Raw genomic sequence first — 23,084 nt, 5'->3', positions numbered from 1 at the left:
CCTATACCCAAAAGTAAAATATAAAACTAAAATAAGTTGATAGTTAGGTAATTTGTTCAGCTGTTGACTTATTCATAATTTAATTTAGTGAAGTACCCTGAGCTAAATTTTGCTACTCTAGTATTTTCAAGTTTATAAAAAAAAAAATAAACACACAATGAATTACGAGCTAAACTTGTTACTCGCCTTAAAAGTTTTAGCTAGATGCAAAACTCGTCAGTCAAAAAATCATATTTTATTTTGAAATACTTATTGAAAACCTTTTATTTCGTGTGTGTGTGTGTCCCTCTCCCATAATTTATATTAAAGAAATTAATTTAAAAAAAATTAGCTCCACTTATTTGAATTGCGGTCCTAAGCCTAATTCATCTGTACATATAATCAACACATAAATTCTTTACTATAATCAGTTTACTATAATTGATTCATTAACAACAGAATTTCAACAAAAGTATTACTATAAATAAATGTGTTTGAGCTCTCTTAATCATTAATGTGGCCGCTTTTAGCGGCAATGATGGCTTTCAGGTTCCAGCAGAAGGTCTAGCACCCGCAGAGGATGTAGTCCTCTGTTATGGCGTCAATGCTGGCTGACAGTGGTATTGAGGGGCTCGGTATTTGGATTACGGACAATGCAGGCCGAGGGGGTTGGTATGAGGTCTTCAAAAAGAGTTTAAAAGAACTCAAAAGAATCTTGCAACGCAGGATATAGGTTTCAATCATTACTGGTGACAACAATGGTATCTCCACCATTTCAAGGCTCCACTTTTTTGATAGCTCTCTGGGAAGTCTGTTGTGAAACCTGGAGAAATCTTACGAGGGCCCTCATGGACTTGTGTATATTGGCCTGTGCTGTTTTCTTTAACCCCTAAGGATCCAGTTTGGCCTTTTGACAGAGCGCTTCTTCATCTCCAACGTTTCGGACTTGTTGTCGGCTAGACGGTTGTCCTACACGCCCAACTTCTTGGAGACTCCCGTCGGTGTTTTTCCAGCGTCAAGGAGTGTGCAAATAGAAATTCGTGGACCACATTCAGCTGTCCTTTTCTCAACTAGTACGTAAGCTATAGAGCTTAAGTTTCTTTCATTTTGTAACGAATTGTTTATGATTTTATATATATTGAAATATAAATTAATTTCAATCACTCAACCTTCATTGATTATTGAATTAGTAAGAGTTCAGATTTCAATGGTAACTTGAATTTGGAGTACCTGTAATTTTTGTCGAATATCTACGTCTAAAGATTTGAACTGACCCATATCCGAGAAAATGAGATTCCGTCCAGTATTTCCTCTTAAATCAATTTTTATTATAACATACACAACGGAATATAAATCCTTTTAATTCATAAAATAATCATATTTTAAAAAGAACCCTGAATTATATTTAACCTACACTCATCATTATTTCTATAATTAAACGAACTTTGATATACCTAAAGGTAATTCCATGGTTCCTCCTCGTGGTTCTTAAGAATGAATGCAAATCAAATAAGGGGAACGAATTGCCTCGATATAAATATATACAACAGTGTATTGTGTACTGTTATTATGGTTAAAAACGATCCATAATAGACTTTAGACGTAGGAAATTGATTTATGAGTTTCATGAATTAATCACAGTTGAACTACGTAGATTAGGATGCCCCATTTTTGGGCTAATATTTGTATCCCCTTGGACAAAGACCTTTACCATACAGGGCAAACAAAATTCTGTCTTTTGCAAAGTTTGAGCTCCATAACATATTAATTATACAAAAATTGAATTTTTGTGAAGAAATTATCCATTTTTAGGTCAAACACCGCTTCAAATATGATGTTATGAGTTAAATATTATATTATTATTATATAACCAAATAAGATATATTAAATAATCATTTATTAATAGCATTGGACATATTTTGTAAAAAATATTTTTTTCTCCTCATAGTGCACTATTAAACGAACATAATTATATTTATATGACGACATGAACGATAGACTTGACCAATTTTTTTTCCACAACTGTTAACAAAAAATTAAATTTATTGAAAAAAAATTTCAAATATCCATGGGTATTTGCAAAAATTAAATTTTTCCTAAGAAAATTTCAAAAATCCCCAATTGTTTACAAAAAATTTCAAAAATTTAATTTCAAATATAAAATTTTTTAGAGAAAATTTTCAAAAGTTCATAGTTTTTCAAAGAACGTTAAATTTTTTGGAAAAATGAAATAAAATTTTATTTAATTTAATTTTTAGTAAAACACAAAAATATCTTAACTTGAGGGGTGGGCTATAGCCTCTCCAGTTCACCCCTGGGGATGCCCTTTAGTGGTACCAGATCTAAAATATTTTTAGTTATTACAAGTTGACTTAAAAACTACAATATTTACGAAGGACCTGGGTACAAGCCCCATCCTATATCTCGTCACGGGTCTGGAACTAGCTTTCAAATCGAGTTGCAAGTCTTTGAATGAGAGATCAAGTCAAGTCAGAAGTTCCCACATCTGGTATTTGGTTGAACCGCACAAATAAAAAAGGCACAACTTCAATTCCACTTTCTCTATTACTACTAGAATCTAAACTTCACTATTACGACGACGTTAACTCAGGTTTGGTAATTTATTTAAATTTACTTACTCGTTGGTATTTATGGAGTAGTTTTGGGATTAAGGTACAATATTATTAATGCAATATTACTATAGTTAAAAGTAGCTTTTATTCGGAAATTATATGCTGTAAGCACACTAACTTAATACATAGGACGCCCTCTTTTCCATTAATAGTATGGAGCCTGATGCAAGACCTTAAATAGAAGGAAGGTTGAAACGATAAATGAGCTCTTGTATACTTGATACCTCAGCTCCTATTGGTTTTACTAATTTAAGGGATCTGAGATCTCCTCCATGATTAGTAGTATCCTTTTTATATCAAAGATACTGTTCCTCCATTTTGTTAACGACTATCTCTTCGACTTGGATTCCTAGTTTGACATGCTATGTTTCATAGAATAAAGAAGCCACAAATTATATTAACACCACAATTTGTTAAATCATTTTTGGGGCAGTACAAGAGGTGGTTTAAAAATGGTCGATTTTGAATTTAGACGTACCAAAACTCGGAGATTAGGGACGTCAGAGCTTATTTTAAGCCCAACAATAGATATACCGGTCATAAAAAAAACACAAGTTGTATTTGTGTTCAAATTACAAAAATAACAACTCAGGGTTATTGTTGATAAAATCGAAGACAAAAACGATATTAACCTTCAACACATTTTTCATCCAATACTAAATTATGCAAGCAACAGACATCAGAAGCAAATGTTTGAAAGCCTCATTTTGTTCTGCAAATTCGTTGATTATCTCCTTTGTCTTTCTCCTTTTTATCTTTTTTTTTCTTCCCTTCCCGTCCCCCTTTTTCCTTTTCGAAAATGGGATCGACGCCAGGGACGTTACGTGAGGTCCCTGACGCCTCTTCCGGAACGTCTATGATTTTGACTCAAAAGTCTCAACTCTTGAAATAAAAATGGCCTGTACTACGGCAAAAATACTCTGCAAGGCGCCAAACCTCACCAAAGGTAGTCTTTTTATTCTTCCTTGCAGAAGATGTCTTTGTGCAAAGATAAAAAATTATAACCCAAAAACGGGACAGTCTAACGTACATACTACAAGAGTACGTAAAATAATCACAATACAATTAAGTTCACCTTGAATTTGGGATTTAATATGATTAGAAGAGAAAATTGAATACGTTTTAACTTAATGATGTAAACCATGTATGTATGATCCATAATTCAGTTGAAATGAAATTTAATAAATATGCTTATGAAAGAATTAAAATAGTTTATTATAAATCGTATATGCCCATGGGTATTTAAATATGTGGTTTGGTTAATTCAATTGATTGATTGGATTTATGTATCATTAAGTTATATTATTTTCAAAAAAAAGTGATATAATACCACGTTGTCTTCAACATATCTCTCAACCTTTTCTCTTTGAATTGTGAGAAGAAATTTGTCTTTCAGGGAGGCATGAAAGGGCAGACGTAGCTTCTGCTTCCCACAACGCCCAAAACTATGGTTCCAGCTAGATTTTTTGTTATGAAGACATGTCTTACTGAAGCTGAGATGTATAGAGAGCAAAACCTTGGGCCATTTTTAGTTTTGGCCTTGGGAAAATTTAGAATCTTCTTTGCTTTTTCCTACCGTCTTAGCTTGCTCTGTTCAGAGATAAAATGTGATTTTGCACCTATGTTATTCCATATTGAAAATAATAAAATGTGAACGACAAGATTAGATCAACCCTGTACTATATAAATACCATGGGTTACTTAACACCACCACCAAAAAAAAAGGAAATTATTGGATAAGTCCCCATCTCCCCGTTCATGATTCATCACTTTTTAACAAGAGTTCATTCTTCTCTTCTACAATTGTTATTTAATAGAAAAATTACTTATTTAAAGTTCTAATAATGAAGTTGCGTGACATGTGTATATACAGATGTTAAGTAATCCATATGTATGGGTAAATTAATTTGTGTCATTTAGCAGATTTTTTAAAATTAATTATTAATATTCATGAATGATCATTATATAACGGCAATGATATATGAGGGTAAAGATGCTTGACAGCGAGTGCACTCGAGGTAAAAGAGTGCAAGGCGAACGTGTTTGAGGCGAATTCTCCTAAAACCAAAATTAACAACATAGGTTCATATATTTAAAAATATAATAATATCAAATTAAATTAATACTCTTTTTTAAATAAAAATTAAATCCTTGATGCATTTATGTATATATGTGTGTTGTTGGTAAGACATTCACCAAAGTATATAACAAAAATCATCTTAATTTCTACCATTTTTTTAAGACACAATCAATTAGAATGCATAGAACGACCAAAAAAACATAATCAAATGAGAATTGTAGATTTTTAACTGTATGCGGAATGAATGTTGAGCCATACACGAGGTTAAGGTGAGGCTTAATGACATGGACAGATATCATCAATAAACATCCATTTGTTCATTTTATTGATAGATGGATAGATACTTTGAGCCAATCCTACATATTTAAATATTTAAAAATTTTAGGGGATATGATTCCATCATCACTCTGAGTCTAATTTTTTGAACGTATATACAAAATGTATATACAGTCGAAGAAATAAGTATTTGATCCTTTACCAATTTGGTTAGTTTGCCCACCTATAAAGACGTTCTCGGGGAGAATTATGGAGACTGCCTTGACCATAATATGATTCTTTTTGAACAACTCCTTTATTGCTACGGCGGTATGTTTTGATTCATTGACATGCTGGAAGACCCATTACAAGACCCATTTTCAGTGTTTACAGGAAAGTTCTTTAAAGCTCTTTAAGCCCCTGGAAAGTTCACATCCCTCTTTTCACCCTCAGGCAGTTTCATCTCGAGGAAAAAAACACATTTTTCTTTAATATTAGGTTGGGACAAATGAATTCCATATTTTTTGCTTTATTTCAATGCTTTAGTGTTACAATCATTCAATTCAAGCCATGTATGATCCGTTCTATTAGATAATTTATTGTCAACGAGAATCAAAATGACAATATGTCCCTAGTGGCAAATCATTTTGCTAACCAATTTTGCCAGGTCTGTATTGAGGCCAAATTTGTACCCCCAAGTGCATTGGCCATAGATAGGAACAGGTGGTAGTCACTTGGTGGCAGGTCCAGACTGAAGGATGGATGCATAAGAACTTTCCATTCGAGCTCTTGGAGCTTCTGCCTCTTCATCAAAGATGTGTGCGGCCTGGCGTTGTCATGAAACACGATTCCTCTCATATTTACAAATTGCTTTTGTATGCAGTTGGTTACTTCAGTTGGATATTTTATGTACCGACTCACCGACTCTGCAGTCCTGGTTTTAACAAGGGAAGGGGGAAAACAGAGTAAAAAATGCAAAAATAATATTCTAAGATTATAATTATTATTTTACTAAACGTATTAACATTTATTTAGTAGAAGAATACCATAATAATTTAATATTTGAATTTTTTTCCCAAAAATTTGATATTTGAAAATTTTTTTTAACAGCTCTGGATTTTTAAATTTTTTTTGTGAATGCCTATTGATTTTTGAAAAAAAAAATTCCAAAAATTTAATATTTGTTTCCAAAAAAAATAATTTTTCAAATTTTTTTCAAATAAATTATAATTTTTGGATTTTATTTTTTTAAATATTCTAAAACCAAGCCCCCCCAAAAAAAAAAAAAAAAACCATATATAATCCTGCGGATTCCCCTGATAATTAATACATGTCTAATGTCCTTGCTGGATAATGAACGGTTTATTTCCTTAATCTCCCAGCTGCTTGCAGTAATGCTTGCAATAAATGAAACGTGTATACAGCTAAGCTGCATTCCTCCCAAACATTCTTCAAATAGTTATGATTAGCAAATTAATTTTCGGTTTCTTTTTTGGTATGAAGTACATCTTCTGAATGTACTTCATACCACATATAATTAATATATACGAAACTGGATGGAACATGTACATGTGCTTATAGAAGACAGAGAGTAACCCAGAGGATTTGTTGCAGAGTTATAATTGTAAGTCCTTGTTGTACTCAAAGTAAAATTGTAGGATCGACATCCGAATAATTCTTGGGTTTGTCCTTGTCTTTCCATCTCCCACTAGTCACTGCTCCTTGTAACTGATCTAATGAAACGTCATGACAGATAAGCTGATCTTCTGTAAAATATTCTTCGGATTTCTCAGGGTTACTATGTTGATTGTCGGTTGCTTTTTTTAAAAGTAGGTATAAATATATCATTTGAATAAGAAGCTACAGACAAGTGAGATGAGTCAACTGAAATTAAATACTAAACACGTAATATGTATGCACTAGGTATCTCCACGTAAATGTCACTATACTTACTAATGATCTGTGTGGTGAAGTGAATGAACTTTGACTATTCGATTAATAAAATATTCATGTATTGTAGTATATACTTAGGTACTTGATATAACATTGCTTGTTTAACTAGGAAGGGTTTTGCAAATTGTGGCTCCATCATCGTTTATTTACTAGGTGGTCCATTGAAATCTGAATACTAACTAATTCCATAACTAAGTCAGGTTGAGTGACTAAAATTAATTCATGATAAACAATTGGTTACAAAACAAAACAAAAAACCTGAGCTCTATAGCTTACGTACAAGACGAGAAAATAACCATTGAACGTGATTAACAGATTTCCATTCACACAATCCAAGTAGTTCGGCGTCTCCAGAGCCACCATCTACACAGTCAGCAAGTCCAAAACGTGGCAGGTCTTTAGAATTCAATGTGTTCAGATTTTAAATAAACCACTGGGCAATGTGTCTTATTTTAAAGCCAATATTACACTATATTTAGGTATGTCTATTATAACTAAGCTTGGATATTGAGCGGAAAATGAGCGCCTGATCAGAAAAAAATTAAATGATTATCGGACAATTCTTGGAACGGCGTTCATTAACCCCTTCACTTCTTTTTATTCTTTCCCAAAGACCAAAACTAAAACCAAGTAGAAAAACGACGGCAACATGATCAATATTTACCCAAATTTTACCCAAGTGTTGTACTCTTTTTTAACTTTGCCAAGTGGTCCATCAAAATGTCAACACATTAAATTTTAAACTTTAACAAGATATAATTTATTAGTTAACAAAAGAATTTCAACAAAGTTAATACTATAAATAGATGTATGTCTGAGCTCTCTTCATCATTAATGCCGCCACTTTTAGCAACAATGATGGCTTCCCCTTGACATATACTCAAAAGTTATAGTCGAAGGATTTGCATCAGGGCTCTAAGGAGGGGTACCAAAAATCTCAAAAAAGAGTTCTAAAGAACTTTAAAGTATCTTGCCACGGAGAAGATGATTTATATTATTACTAATGACAAAAGTGTCCTCTGCACCCTCACAAGGCTCTTTTCACCCACTTTTTGATAGCTCTATGGACAGTTTGGTGTGAAACCCCGAGATATATTTCATGGGACCACACAGTAACCACCGAAAAATACCTTTATTGATATTTTTCAGACATGAACTTTTTCATCTCTCGTAAGTAGTCCTCAACATTAGGGAAAGTAAAAAAAAATATCATTTTGTATCATTTAATTTTTGCTAAAAATTGACTTTTGAACAAAGATTGTCTAACAGGTCTTTTAACAAATTTAAAACTAATATAATCTTGATAGATATTCTCTCGTAGACTAAATATGATCATTTTATGTGGAACGTTCACCTAGAACAGGAGAAATTTTATTGAAGAACTAGAAAATTTACAGGAATCAAAATATATAAAACGCAATATTTTGGCACAGAAACGTTCCCAAAAACTATTTTGAGCAAAAAAACAACCCCAAAAAAAAACTTGTAACCACATTAGTTTAAAGCCACATAATTTCAAAATAAGTAAAATTTTAGAGAAAAAAATGAAGTGGTGCTTTTGGTGATTAAAAAATACATGTTTATAAAGTTTATTAAGTTACACATGAATTCAAAATTAGCATATCAAATATTATTACCTTTGTGAAAACATGAATTCAAAATTAGCTTGCTATTATATCCTTAGTAAAGAAAGACTCAAGATCAAAAATTTGTTGAAGATCTATATGAATTAATTGATGGTAAAATAAGTTATAAAAATAAGACTAATAAGTTCGAACCAGAGACAAAATATGTATGTAGTATTAATTATTTATAATAAAAATGAGATACAAGAAAAATAAACAAAAACGGCAGCAATTCGAATGGTAGAAGTTAATTAGACGTTAGCAGGGAAACTGAAAAGCTCAGTACAGTTGGAGCAACAATGGTCTTCACTCTATTACCTAAATCTTTTGAAATTAATTGACTATTTATAATGGAAGAACGTGGGGAAATCATGCGGATGAAAAGAATGAATAAAAATCGAAATGAAAGATTTCAACGACGAGTAATGCCCCAATATATTCCGAATCAAAAAGTAAAATATCTTAAATCCAAATCAGGTAACTTACATTCATTTTAAATATTTATTTATATTCAACATTTTCTTATATGTATGTATTAGTGTTGGGTTTCGGTCTGGAAATCCTATACGGGTCTGAGACCCTTATATTTTTTGTTGAACCGAATTAGTTCGAGTCAACAAAAAAGCTCGATCGGAACCGGTCTCAAATAAAAATTCTGTCTAGATCGTTCCAAAGGGGAAATGTGGTCTAGACCGATTTCTTTTTTTTTGCAAGTATAAGGACGTTATAAGAAGTTTTAAACAAAGATATCTCGAATTAATTTTGATCCTGCGGTCTTTTATATGTATACAGTATTTGTTCTAGAACTTATCGTGTAATGACAGTTGATCTAGAAAAAAAAGTATCTCATAATATATAAGACCGAAAAAAATTGGTCCATAAATTGAGACCGAAAAAAAAATCAGTCCATAAAGTAAGACCGAATCAAAATTGGTCCACAAAGTCAGACCGCAGTCTGGATTGAAAAACCAGTCCAAATTGGTATAGAAAAATAACTTAAGACCGAACCAAAAAAAAATATTCCGTGCTGCACCGGGTCTCAACACTTGTATTTTCTGTAAATAAAAACAAAATGTTTAAATAAGTAATTTGCATCAAATTTAATTTAAATGTGTCTTCAATTAAATTGAATATTTATAGGCCTATATCAAATACTTCATGTGAAATTACACTGAAATGTATATATTTTTTTAAATATCACCAGGATTTGTGGGAATTATATCTATTAAGTATCGTAGGGCATAGAATCAAGTAAAGTACAATGCTGTTAAAAGAGAAATATACAGCCATTAAATACAATCTTTAAGAGGTTGGAACCTTCCTATTTAGTTGGCCTAGACATACGTACCACAATTAAACAATTTAAATAATTACATATAGTGTAGAATTAATTTTTATAGAGCCGTTTCTGTAGTAATTAAGTATGTATTTCCATTTATTCAATAAATAAGTTAATTGATAGAATTAACATTCACAAAGGAATTTGCGTTAATATTAGTTTTACAAATAAATGAAGTTGTTCTCGCTCGAAATAGCAGATTATAGGGAATTTTTTTATAGAGTTTTACTATTCATATTCTTTGATAAATATCACTGAAGACAATTATTACAAATGAAGTTATATATTGGGCTGGCAGGTCACTGGCTGTGGTTATTGTAAGGATTTAGGCCACTCTCAATAACCAGAGGTAATGAAATAATTGGAATCCTAGCTTTTGGAAAGAAAAAATAGGTTAATATCATTGAAGTTGCGAATAAGTGATTGATTATATGGGCAGGTATACAAAAAAACCTCATATTCACCCCCCACCCCCCTCCGAAAATGACGGAATTGATAGAACCCCAGATTTTAAGTAGTATATCTTTCTAAGAAGTCTCACTAATTGAGGGAAGTCTAACTTCAGTGAAACAATATGTCAATGTTTGTCACTTCTACCTTTTATTACCAAACTATGCACCAGATAATTTTATACTTTCTGAGGTGTCTAAGTTACTTTCTTTTCACAACATTATTCGGGTCTTGGTAAAAAAATAGAAAAAAAAAAATTGCCGTATATTTCTCCTGTATTCGTAGCTCGGGTCTTGAATACACAGACAAGTTGTAAGGGGTTATGACCCCCACGACAGTTTTACCATGTTGTATAGTTTTATAATATTGTTAACTTTTGTATTTATACTAAATAAATATTTTACTTTATCTTTCAATGGATTGTTTGAGATGTGTAATGGTCACCTTCAAATAATTTTATTAGGAATGTACGGATACCTAATTTTCAGCCAGTTCCAATACCATATTTTTAAACTATTCCGATACCGATGTATAATGAAATTTCATAAGCATCTAACAAAATTGTTTACTTATTTTAATGTTAAACTTTTATTAATTACGGATAAGGGGAAAAAATGTATAAATTTATTAATCAGTATTAGTTGTTAATAACTTAAATCTAAAAAAAGTTAATTAATCTCCAAACTCAGGAGTGAATTAATTTCTGGTTAGCTCATATTAGAGAATTAGACGCCTCTCTTTCGCAAGACATTTAAAGTCAGCATCCTCCCCCCTCGGTCTCTGATCTAATTTCAACTTCCTCACTGATAAAATAAAATAAAATACTTGTAACATATTCCTGCCATTTGTTAAGATTAGTATTGCTGAAGGGACAACGTTGACCTAGTTTTTATGAACTTAAGTAATCCTTGCTAACTTCCATCAAATTCTCTCTAATGATTCACGTTATAGGATTGCTCCCTCACAATTTTTGATTGAGTTGGTTTAAGACTTCAACCATTTTCAGCCAATACTTAATTCATTTAGATATTCTTGTCTCCAACTTCTCTAAAAACCTTTTAGAAATTTTTTCCATAGAATAAGTGAACAAGATTGATTTATTTGTAATGTTTATTACAACCTTTTGACGACCATGAATCATGAGACTTGGAGTAATAGCTGGAGGTGATAGAGGATCCTTATCAAAACTCCGAATGACTTTATCAATTATGATACGGTTATTTATATAATTAAAGTTTCTTAAAGAAATCTTAACATATCACAATCTGATTCCTTATTTATTCATATAATTTTTTTTGTTATATCTCTTTTTGCAATAAAATAGAGCATTTTTGAATGCTAAGTTGAGTGATAGGTTACTATTTCTTGTAATTGCGTTGAAATTATTTTCACAAATTCCGTTTTTAATAAAGTCATTAAACGAATCATTCACTAATGATATATGTTCTGATTTAACTTTAGTCAGAAATATTTTCAGCATAGCTAATCTTCTGTTATAGTTATTACTCATTTTATGACCTTTGGCATTAGGATAATTCCATGGCATTGCAACAAACCAGCATTTTTGTGTGGAATCATACTTTGCTATATCTTTCATATGTTGTTCTGATTGAAAGTCCAAATCATCAGGTTCATGGGGACCTATTTTTCCCATCTTCTCCTGACCAAAATTTTATAGTCAAATTTCTAAACTATATCACTATAGATGGATATTATTTCATAATTTATATGATCAATTTTTTTTATTACTTTTGTTAAATTGTCAATTCTATTGCACTTGACAAAATCCAACCCAACTATGAAAGTTTAGCAGAGGGGATTGATATTTCTGGAGTCTTTGCTCTTCTTTCATGAGTTGAGAATAATGTGGTTGAGCAATCCAGATTCGAAACGGTCTTTCAACTCTAATATGATAACTTTCTGTAAAAGTAATATCTTTTAAATGATTCTGATACTTAAGATTTATGGGTATTGGAAGAAATGACTCTCCTGTTTCATTAATTATTGTAGCCTTCATGAGTTCAGTTACATAACTCATTAAATGAAACATAACATACATTTTGATTATAATAGTAAGATCACCGGTAACGTTCCTTCTCGTTGAGCTGATAATAGAGAACCACTTTCTTGGCAGTTCCTTGTTTGATAAGAGATGCAATAGAAACAAAGTCAAGTAGTGTTCTTACTTTGACAAATTTTTGGTTCAATGAATCATTCTTATAATTTTAGGTGCTTTATTTTTTTATATGAAATAGCTCTTTTTTTAGTAAAAAAAACTTCGTTTAAAAAAAATTGCTACTTTAAGACTGTTTATTATAAAGCAATTTCAACAATTTAAAATACTTATAGCATTGAAAATGCAATCGATTATCAAAGAATTAAAAAAATTGATTGCTGGTATGTATTGCAGAAATTTATTATATAATTAAGGGGCGTCCGCAAAGGGTGGGCTAGAGAAGCAAAAGCTCACTCCCAAATTAAGGAAATTTTGATCTATACTAGAAAATTTAATATTTGAATTTTTTATCCACTAATGAATTATTAGAAATTGAATTTAATTTGTCAAATTTTTTGCTTAAAAAAATTATTTTCTGTAATTAGCTACGGATTTTTGGAAATTTATCTATAAAAATTGAATGTTTGAATAATTTTCTTTTTAATTTTATATCAGAAATGTAATTTATGAATTTTTTTTCAAAGAAATTAAATTTTTTGTGAACAACTGTGAATTTTCAAAAATTTAGTATTTTTGAACAGTTTGAGATTTTTGAAATTTTTTTCAAAAAAATTTAATATTTGAAATTTTTAGTTTTAAAAAAAATATTTTTGTGAACAGCTGTTAGTCAATTTTTTTCCAAAAAATTTATTTTTTGTTAAGACTTGTAATTTTTATTTTTTTTTTTTTTTTAAATTCCAAAAACCAACCCTTCGACAAAAAATACAACCCTGTAATTACTTATTTTTCCATTTTATTATCCGAACGGGGCAATGGATAAAATATAGAGGTTTCGTGTTTAAAATAATCATTTGATGCGCAATATTTGTATTTATTTAAAAATGTATGTATGTTGAGTTTCATACACATAGGTTTAATTTGTATGTACACTATTTATAATTCTTATAACCAGAAGTGGGGAAAATATGATAATGAAAGAGGAAGTAGTATTTGTAGTTGCAACCTGAAAGGGTTTTTGTCATTATCTAAGCGGTTATCATTATTTCTTTATTACACCATGTTTTAGAATAGTTTTAGAAATTGCATTTAAAAAAGGAGACATCGACAGTGGATAGTTGAAATTCAACTCTCGCAACCTTTTAATAAAATGTAAATAAACTTCCTTTGTCAAGCGTAGGGACGCAAAGTGAAGAACATGGTACGAATTTGCACACTACAACTCCCGCGCAAAGTATTCCTGAAATTAATTATACTGTCATGATCATGGTAGATATAAGAAAAAGTCTTAATCCCTTACATAATTAGATATGCTCTCCTCAGGCCTCTTCTCTCAGTCAACGGATGACTCTAAGAGAATTCACCCCTCCCTCCTTCCTCCGAGAGCCAAATTCACAACTTCTTCAACACAATGAGACCTTCCATCTACTTCCGTGACCCTTCGAATTGCTAATTAACCGAATAACTCGGAATAGTCGAGACCAATGTATCCTTCCCTTCACTTTGGGTCCTTACGCTACCGCAATTGAAATGTTTGGGATAGGAGGGAATAGAAACTGTGCCTTTTTTTTCGAACTGGACGATTTTGGTTAAACATATTAATTCAGCAATCTCCTCTTTTGGAAAATTGAACCTTCAAAAGATAATCAATCTGTTTAACTGCTTCATAATTCTTAACAAAATTTACAAAGCAACAGCTATTCCCTAGCTGGAAGAGAATCCAATCGGAATGGAATATAACTGGCTTAATCGATTTTTTCATGGATTTTATTTAACTTCAATCAGAAGACCCAAATCTCTCATCGGAGGAGGACTATCTTTAATCGCCAGAATAATTCATAAATATATCAAAAAGTTTTAATGGATCTTACACTACGTAGAAATATTTGCTACTACCCTTCATGTTCGAATAATAATAGGAATGTTCTACGTCGACTAATACGTATCCATAAACAGTTTAAAAAGTTATGTTCCTCAAAAGTTCAGTAGTTGTCTTTTTTTTATTGCCATTGAAACTATAGCCCGTGTTTCTTCGTTTATTATTATTAATATTTTAATGTGATTTTTGGATTATTTTAAATTATGTTATATACCTATGGAGATATTTGATCTATTATTTAGAGAAAATGTATGTAATAATGTACATTGTCTGTTTACCATGTTTATAGTAGTCATGTCCTTTTAGTTTAGGTATTTAATTATAAAATATAATGTTTATTTATATATACATATATTTTGCGTATGTAACTTCCATAAACCAATAAAGAGAAGAAAAAAAACCTCTATTTTATTGAGTCACTTTTAAATCAAAATTATCACTAAAGAATCCTTTTTAAGCATTCCAGATGTAAAAAGATGTTCAACTACATAATAGATGTACCACATTTTTAATAAAAATATATTAAATCATATTATTGATGTTGTTTATTTTAGTAATGACAAATATTAAGATACCCTTGTTTTAATATGTGTCTGATGCAAGTTAAAAAGTCTAGACATAAAAATTGCAAAACAGTTCACAGTTCAACAAAATATATATTTTTAATTGCATATTTAATTATAATAGTACCTGAAAAAGTGATTACAAATCTGTTTTTTGTTATAAAACAGGGTTTTTTTAGTATTTTTAAACTTTTTGAAGGTTTTAGACGACTTTTTAGTCAGAAAACATTTCATATCAAATTTTATGTTAATTTTAAATATATGTTTATATTTGAAATGCAATTATGCAATTTTGAGAAAATGCCATTGACAAGATAAAAACCACAATATTTTATTATTTTTGTTGGAAAAGACATAACGCCTCGGTTATATAATTGTTTTTACGTTAAAGGATTTCCTTGAAAGCTTATATAATATTTTGAATTTAATTAATTATTTTTTTATTTTACAATATCATTCATTAGTGCAGGATTTAAAAAAAATATCACCATTTAACCCCGATGAATTTCTGCCTTAGACTTAAAATTAAATAATATAAATATTGCAGCTAAACTAGACCTTTTTAGAACCAAATACTCTTTTGTAAGTGTAACTGTATTACTTACGCTTCAAATAAATTATTTTATCGTAAATTTAAAAAAGATCCAAAATAATGAAAACCAAATTTGATATGGAAAAACTAATTAGAGATTCGTAATCAGTGTGTCAAGTACTTTTATACAGGGATGTGTTTTTTTTTAATTTGTCCATATTTTAAAAAGTTATATTGCTGGCCCGGGATCACAATGTAAGCAGAACCAGTATGACCAAAAATTTTATTGATGACCTTTGGGTAAAACCTAACAAAATTCAGTATCGTCATCTTTTGTCAAAGAGTGCTATTACAAAGAGAAAGGATAGAAGCAAAGTTTTGCTCAACTGACATTCACTACATAAAAATGTCATCATCATTTATTGACTCTAAGTTGTAAATTCAGCAAGCAAAATGACGGGGTATTGGCAAAGATATATAAAAGAATTGATTCCAGCCAAGAATTTGCATACAATGCGAAAGAACCAGAGTCAATCATGGTTTGGAAGTAGGGGTGTACCTTCAAATGGGGCAAAATCCTCTATATTCCGGATTCTTGTTGTGTAAAAATTAACTAAAATGGTTATTTATACTTTTAGAAGATAAAAGAGAAGCCTTGGATTGAAACAGCAAGAAGTTTGCTTCACCCAGGATTAAACGCTAGTCCATGGTGCACACTCAGTTCAAAACTGGCGTTAAAAAAAATCCAGCATTTTTGGGACAAGTCTAGGGTGCCCCTTCTTCAGCTGATTAAAGTCCCCTGAACTTTTCAATTCGTGGAGTGTTGGAGAGGAAGGTTAATGCTTATCCATGGAAATCTAGAATAACTGGAACGCTCACGCGTTGAAAAAAAGAAAAGAAAATTTCCGTTATGAGGCTGCTATTGTTTTTAAAACCTGCCTTGCTGACAACAATCTAAGTCAATTAGTATAATATTTGCTTATTTAAACAAAGCTTGTGAATTACTTGTGATTGTGTGCTTTTCTATCTCTTCTACAATCTACTTTTGAGTACAGTAAGTAAAATATCCTGTAGCACTTGTGGATATGGAATTGATAATTTATCTATATATTTCAGATCATACCTAATAAGTGCTGTGTTCATAAGTGTTCCTCCGGATATGATGGAAAACCAGCCATAGCAAGGTTATCACTCCATTCTTTTCCACTGGATGAATCCTCTAAAGGTGTCTGGCTTAGACCCATTCCACGGGACAGCAATGGGACTTATGCACCTTCTAAGTATTCAAGGGTATGTTCTCTCCATTTTGAGGAGGATGACTTTGTATATGAGAGCGCAGACCACAAGAGGAAATATCAATCTTATGGAGTTGAAGATAATAAGCTCCAAAAACGTTATTTGAAACCCTCTGCAGTGCCTAATATTTTCCCCAATCTTCCGAAATACTTATCATCCGTCAAAAGTCAACGGCTTACATCGAGAGCTACCATATCAACCGGGATTTCTAAGGAAAATGAAACTATTGGTGAAGCTCAATGATCACTATTCCTTAAAGATTCTGTTATTTTACAAAATACTAGATAAATATGTGTGGTAACGTCCATTAAATTTTTCATTTGATCCGTTACACTATATTTGTAATTTTGAAGACTATCTTGAGATGACTTATATTTCAGCAAATATTGCGATGATACAATATTTTGATTGAAAAAATTTGAAACTGTGAGAAAGATTTAGAATTTATCTATATCAAATATAAATTTAGTAAAATGGATTTCTCAAGTTGAATATTGAAAATCCAGATTCTCAATTCAATTTATTTTCACACAGTTTCAACTCTTCTCTTCTTTCGCCTCCCTCTTTTTGATGAGTGAGGAGTAATGGAATTCAAAGTCCAAAGATTTTGTGAATCAAAAAGAAGTCGTAAGTGCCTCATTATATAGTTCCTGAGTTAATATTATATAAACTAATCCCTCAGATCAATTATATAAATCTACGCAACATCAAGTCAACTAATAGTATGGGCGTACAATGTACTACTACAATTTTATCAATCCCAGTGCAGTATTTTACTTTTTTCCATTATTTTAACAAACTTTTAATTAATTTATTGTATGTAATCATTATTATTGTGATTATTATATTTTCTTTATTAATCTATTTACTATTGATATTCATTTGCAATAAATGACGATTGAAAAAATAAACAGGAAAAATATTAAGAATATAAAAACATATTACATTTTTATATTTGAATATTATACACATCTGTAATGTCAAAAGAAGGGATTTGTGTAAAGGAAACACTAAGTTTAGCGATTAGAAAAGGGGGAAAAAATCGATTTTTGCGTGTGCTTTTTTCTCTTTATTCCCTCTGAAGTAATCATTCTTGCCTATCCTTTGTGAAAAATGTTTTAAAATAATAAAATAAAATAAATATATATGAATTTAAATACAATTATAATTTTCCCCCTCAACTAATGTTATTTTAAATGTAATTTGTTCTACTTTTTATAGGAGTAATTCATGTTCTCCAAGCAAAATCATAATACATGCAGCTGATATTAAACGTGGTCTTAAACCAGGTGCAGCATGTCTCACTCCCGCCTTCTCCTAGCTCTCAAACAAAAATCCAAACTCTACAATTGCCTGATGTGCGTAAAATATATTTTTCAACTAAAAGAAGTTGCCCATAACTTTTAATAGAATCTCTCATTGTGTGATAATATTGTAGCTTAAATGAAGAGAAGGAGAAGAAAATGACGTATAGGTGGATTAACCTGTGCGGAAAAGTGATTTTGGATGTATACAAATGAGTCATGATGATATTTTACTAGTTATTTTTTGTTGTTGAGCAAAATACCACGAAGATATATTAAATGAGAAAAATTAAATCCATATAAAAAAAACACCAAATCAATAGTTTTTCCTCAAAAGAGTAACGCCCTAGCAACGTACGAAAAGGATGTGTCCCAATTACAGATCTGACATACTTTTTCTAGTGACTACCTCAATGATAAAAATATGGATCAAAGTGTACCAAATCTAAGGCGTGAATCATCATTACTACATAACTACAGTTGAAGCGTTCCATGTTGTTGTTTTTCTGTCAGATCCCTACTTTTTATTTAATAAATTTTTATAAATAGAACTTTGATTTGATAATTATTTATGTTTAAAAGATTATAAATTGAATATTAACATCGAAAACATTTCTAACGTATCCTATATTGAATCAACTCCTGATAAATGGCTGTTAAAAATTATTTTCTACGATGCATTTGTATTTCAAGATAAAAATAAATTTCATATTATTTGAAAAAAAATATGATTTTGCAAAATAATTTTTTCCCAATTATTCAAATGTTCAAAATATTTTTGGATCCAGGGAGCTATTTGTACCAAATTCAGCATAAATGAAGTTTCAGATTCCCCCACTTTGCTTAGTATTCCTACTAACGTACAGCGGGAGTTATGATTCATTATGAATGGAGTTCCAATATCCTTAAAATCCAATTTGCCCTGTATACGATGTATACATTTCTCATCATCACGAGGCAGTCTTTCCAAAGTCGGATTCTTGCATTCTTGTGAAGATTTGTCAATATTTGTGTAAATGCCTTTCTTTTCATGGACTCCTTGACTACCCCATATGTTTCCTATTTTTGGAAAAATATATTGTATTGTTCCACCAACAAAATTTCGAAAAAGGAATATTTTACCATATAAATTATGTTGTTCTAAACTTATTGATTGATTGGGTAGACAAACAGCATACATTTGATTTGAGAAAGTCATATTTCCTTGAATTTTAGCAATTGCTACTTTAATAGGAATAAGATTTTCAAGATCTAAGTTATCTACATATAGTCTTTCCACACTGTACTTGGTTCCATCTCCAACATGTATCTAATGTTTTAAAACATTATTAAATTCAGTTATATTTATTATTAATTTATTATTTATTAAAAGCTTACCGAAATTTTATCAGTGGAATCATATTTATAAAGACAATGTTGTAAAGAAAGAACATGATTTGTATTTAGGATAATAGCGTTACAGGTGACATTATGCCATTTTTTAACGGTTGTATAACTTCTTATTGTATAAGCTTGCCAAGGAATTGAGGTTTCACCAGTCGAATTTGTACAAGCATTCAATTCCTTTCCACAAGTAACTATGTAGATAAATAAAATAAGGGGTTTATTTTGTTTGAAGAAGTGAATTGCATTAATTCAAGAGTATACATACATTCACATTCAACAAAGCCGAATGTAAAAGCAGCTATGACTACTGTAAGTATCAACTTCATCACTGAAACTAATAATGTACTTGCAAATTGAAATACATTTATAAGGTAAGTCTTCGGTTATTATCACATTTATATGGCACGTACACGTATAAGTATATATTTGTATAAGTAAGGATGGAAATCCAGTGTAGAATGGGCATGTTAAAAAAAAGACAGAAAAACCACGAAAATTCTTATTGATCAGCTGTTCGAGCAACTTAATACATAGAGAGAAAAAGATTAGAGCACTCTCTTTTAGTAACATACCTACAAATTGAACAAATTTTTGTACATTATTTTGGACATTGTTTTGCAATTCTGTAAAAAGTTATAGGCAACTCCTAGGAGCAAGATTTGCGTTGAAAAATATATTTTACGCTCATCAAGGCGGGAGTGATACATATGGTGCACCTGAATTAAGAACACTGTTAATATCAGCTGCGTGTATTAGGATTTTGCTTGGGGAATAAGAAATACTCTTATAAAAAGTAGAACCAATTAAATTTTAAATAACAATAGTTTAGGCGGGAAATCATAATTGTATTTAAATTCATATATATTTAAATACAATATATTTTTCACAAAGGATAGACCAGAATGATTACTTCAGTGGGAATAAAGAGAAAAAGAGCACACGCAAAAATCGATATTTTCCCCCTTTCTAATCGCTAAACTTAGTGTTTACTTTACAGGAATCCCTTCTTTTGACATTACAGATGTGTATAACATTCATTTTTTTTTACGTGTAAAGGAGTGCTTCCTTTACACTAAATCCCTTCTTTTGACGTTACAGATGTGTATAAGATTCAAATTCAATCGTCATTTATTGCAAATCAATATCAATTGTTTCTACATTAGCTTGTGTAATAGATGGTTCCATTTTACTCAGAGGTGATTTTTCTTTGATTTGGTTGGATTTTTAAAAACCTGTTGGTCAACAACACTTTTGAAATACAAAAAGAAAAATAACCTGATTAAGTTCATAGATTTCATTTGTGATATCTTATTATGAAGTACAGTAATTTATAAAATACTAAGGCCGTAAAATGAGAGAGATTATAAATACATAAGAGATATAAAATTACTTTGTTTTCAGAGTTAATCATGGGGATTTGAAGGAAGGAAGCATTTATTTTTATTGTCACTGACGTCATATTATATTTGGGCTTTTAATCTTTTGCTTTATGAAATAATATTTTCAACATCTCAGAAAATACTTTTTTCAATTAATTAATTATTGAATTTTAAAAACCTAATATAAAAAAACCTTTTGAGGGATGTAAGCTAATAACTAAATCACGTCTATGTCAGATTTTCTGTAATTTAATAGCCATAGACAATTTGATTAAATACAAAATTTTTTTTTGATTCTAAGTAGTTAATTGAAATTTTTAAGATTTAGTTTTATTGCTGATCATTTCAAATTTATGGATCTCTTATTTTTTAACATAAGTTTGATCATAAATTAAATAATATATTCAATTTTTCAAATGCAAAACACATATGTAGTATTTTTATTTACAACTGTGAGACCTACAGAAGTTCATTTTTATAGTCTTGTATTCAAATATGAAGATTGCCAGTATTTGTCAAATTGTTTTGTTCACGAAGAGCAAATAGCTGAAGTTTAAGAAATATTGGAAAATATCAATCCCAGGTTTTCATAGTTTTTTTAATATAAATTCAACATTCAATTATAATTGTATTTTTATGTTCTGATCACGTAACAATTTAATTAGTATATTTTTATAAAAGTTTTTAATTTTTTTTTTTGCAAAAAATGTAACTTTTCAATTTTTTGAAAAAACAATCCAAAGAACCAACCTCCCCTCCCCAAAAAATAATATAAATAATACTGCGTACACCCCTGATATATGCCAGAGTTAGATATTTTTTTCACATCAGAAATTTACTTTTGCAGGCCGTATAAATTCACTCACAGGACAGCCTTTCCTGCTATAGATCAAGAAGTTTATACAAACAATGGGTACACTGTATAAGTTCGCCTGCACCTGATATATTATTTTAGAGTTGAACTCCAGTATTTCCAATATTTCCTCTAAAAAATACAATCTACCACTTGCTCCTTGATGAGAAACTTCTACTGATTCAGTTGTGTTTGAACGCTTCAGTTCATTAATGCTCCTTTGTATGACCTAACTTTTGATTTTATAAATTCAAACTTCTTACTTTAAATTATTTTATCACACTCCTTTAGCTTGATACTGGATTATCCACTTCGCCATGTTATATATGAGAATAAGGACTTTGTATATAATTTATTTTACACGAGGGAATCAAGGATGATACCCATCTTAATATTATTATACATACATATAATGGCACATCTATACTAAACCTATTAGATATGAAGATACATGCAAACTGATTATTTTTCACTCTACGTGAGTACAACTGATATATGGTTAATGGTTAAACCTGAACGTTTTGAAAACAATCCTGGTTCATGAAATGCTTCACGCCAAGCAAGTATAACATCTTCAATAGATCCAGACAAAAACATACTAGAACCTATTATCTTTGTTATTTTTGTACATTATTTTGGACATTGATTTGCGCTGCCCAATATTCCATCATATCGCGTTATTTATATTATGTTAATATGTAAAAAGTTGAAAGGAACCTTTAAATATATAACATTTTGTTTGAGTATTTTACGTCATTGAATAAAGTGTAAGACAATTCTAGACTATTAAGATCTTTTATTTATATTTTTATTTATTAGACTAATTAATTTTGGTATATCAATCATACAAATACAAGTGATTTCATAACTTAAATACACTTCCATTTTTAAATCTTAATGCCATTGCAATTTCAAGAATTAGGGAGCTTGAAATCCCCTTCTATATTACTAAATTGCTCTTAAGTGTGGTGAATTATTAACCTTTGATATGCACACAAATAAATTAATTAACAAACATGAATAAATTTTTGCTAGACTTTTTTAGTGTTTAATATTTCTATTTTAATAAAAGAATTGATTAAAAATTTGTATTATGACAATATATTTAAGTTTCCAAATATATATAAGTTTTATATATCACAAATGAAGAATACATTTTATATTTCACTTGAAACAAAATATATTAGCTTATATTTTTCTAAAAAAATACAATAGACACCTGTTTCAAATATTAACTCCCGATAGTCCCATTGGCTCTGAATATTTAATACACATAGCTTGAGTAATCAAAATCTATCTACCTACACAAAGCATGGAGCCGATTAACAAGTGTAAGACATCACTTTGTCTACGTCCAACAATTGTACATTTCGTTTGACCTCTGTTTAAAAAAATCTCTATAGAG

The 23,084-nt window shown here is 30.2% G+C and overlaps 2 long non-coding RNA genes across 2 annotated transcripts; one reads left to right on the top strand and one right to left on the bottom strand.

Annotated features, from left to right (window-relative positions):
- Positions 1 to 19,183: 19,183 nt before the first annotated feature.
- LOC121119268 (uncharacterized) lies at positions 19,184 to 19,836 on the bottom strand. The gene is made up of 3 exons (XR_011780846.1): positions 19,713 to 19,836; positions 19,439 to 19,638; positions 19,184 to 19,370 (listed from the first exon to the last, which is right to left on the bottom strand). It is a non-coding gene; the product is annotated as an uncharacterized lncRNA (long non-coding RNA).
- A 1,779-nt stretch (positions 19,837 to 21,615) lies between these two features.
- On the top strand, positions 21,616 to 22,463 carry LOC139905790 (uncharacterized). Its single transcript, XR_011780845.1, has 2 exons — positions 21,616 to 21,901; positions 21,971 to 22,463. It is a non-coding gene; the product is annotated as an uncharacterized lncRNA (long non-coding RNA).
- The last annotated feature ends 621 nt before the right edge of the window (positions 22,464 to 23,084 follow it).

This window comes from Lepeophtheirus salmonis, chromosome 6, assembly GCF_016086655.4.
Source record: "Lepeophtheirus salmonis chromosome 6, UVic_Lsal_1.4, whole genome shotgun sequence".
In the NCBI taxonomy this organism is placed as follows: domain Eukaryota; kingdom Metazoa; phylum Arthropoda; class Copepoda; order Siphonostomatoida; family Caligidae; genus Lepeophtheirus; species Lepeophtheirus salmonis.
Note: the sequence above shows the minus strand (reverse complement) of the source record. Positions and strands in the feature narration are given on the sequence as shown.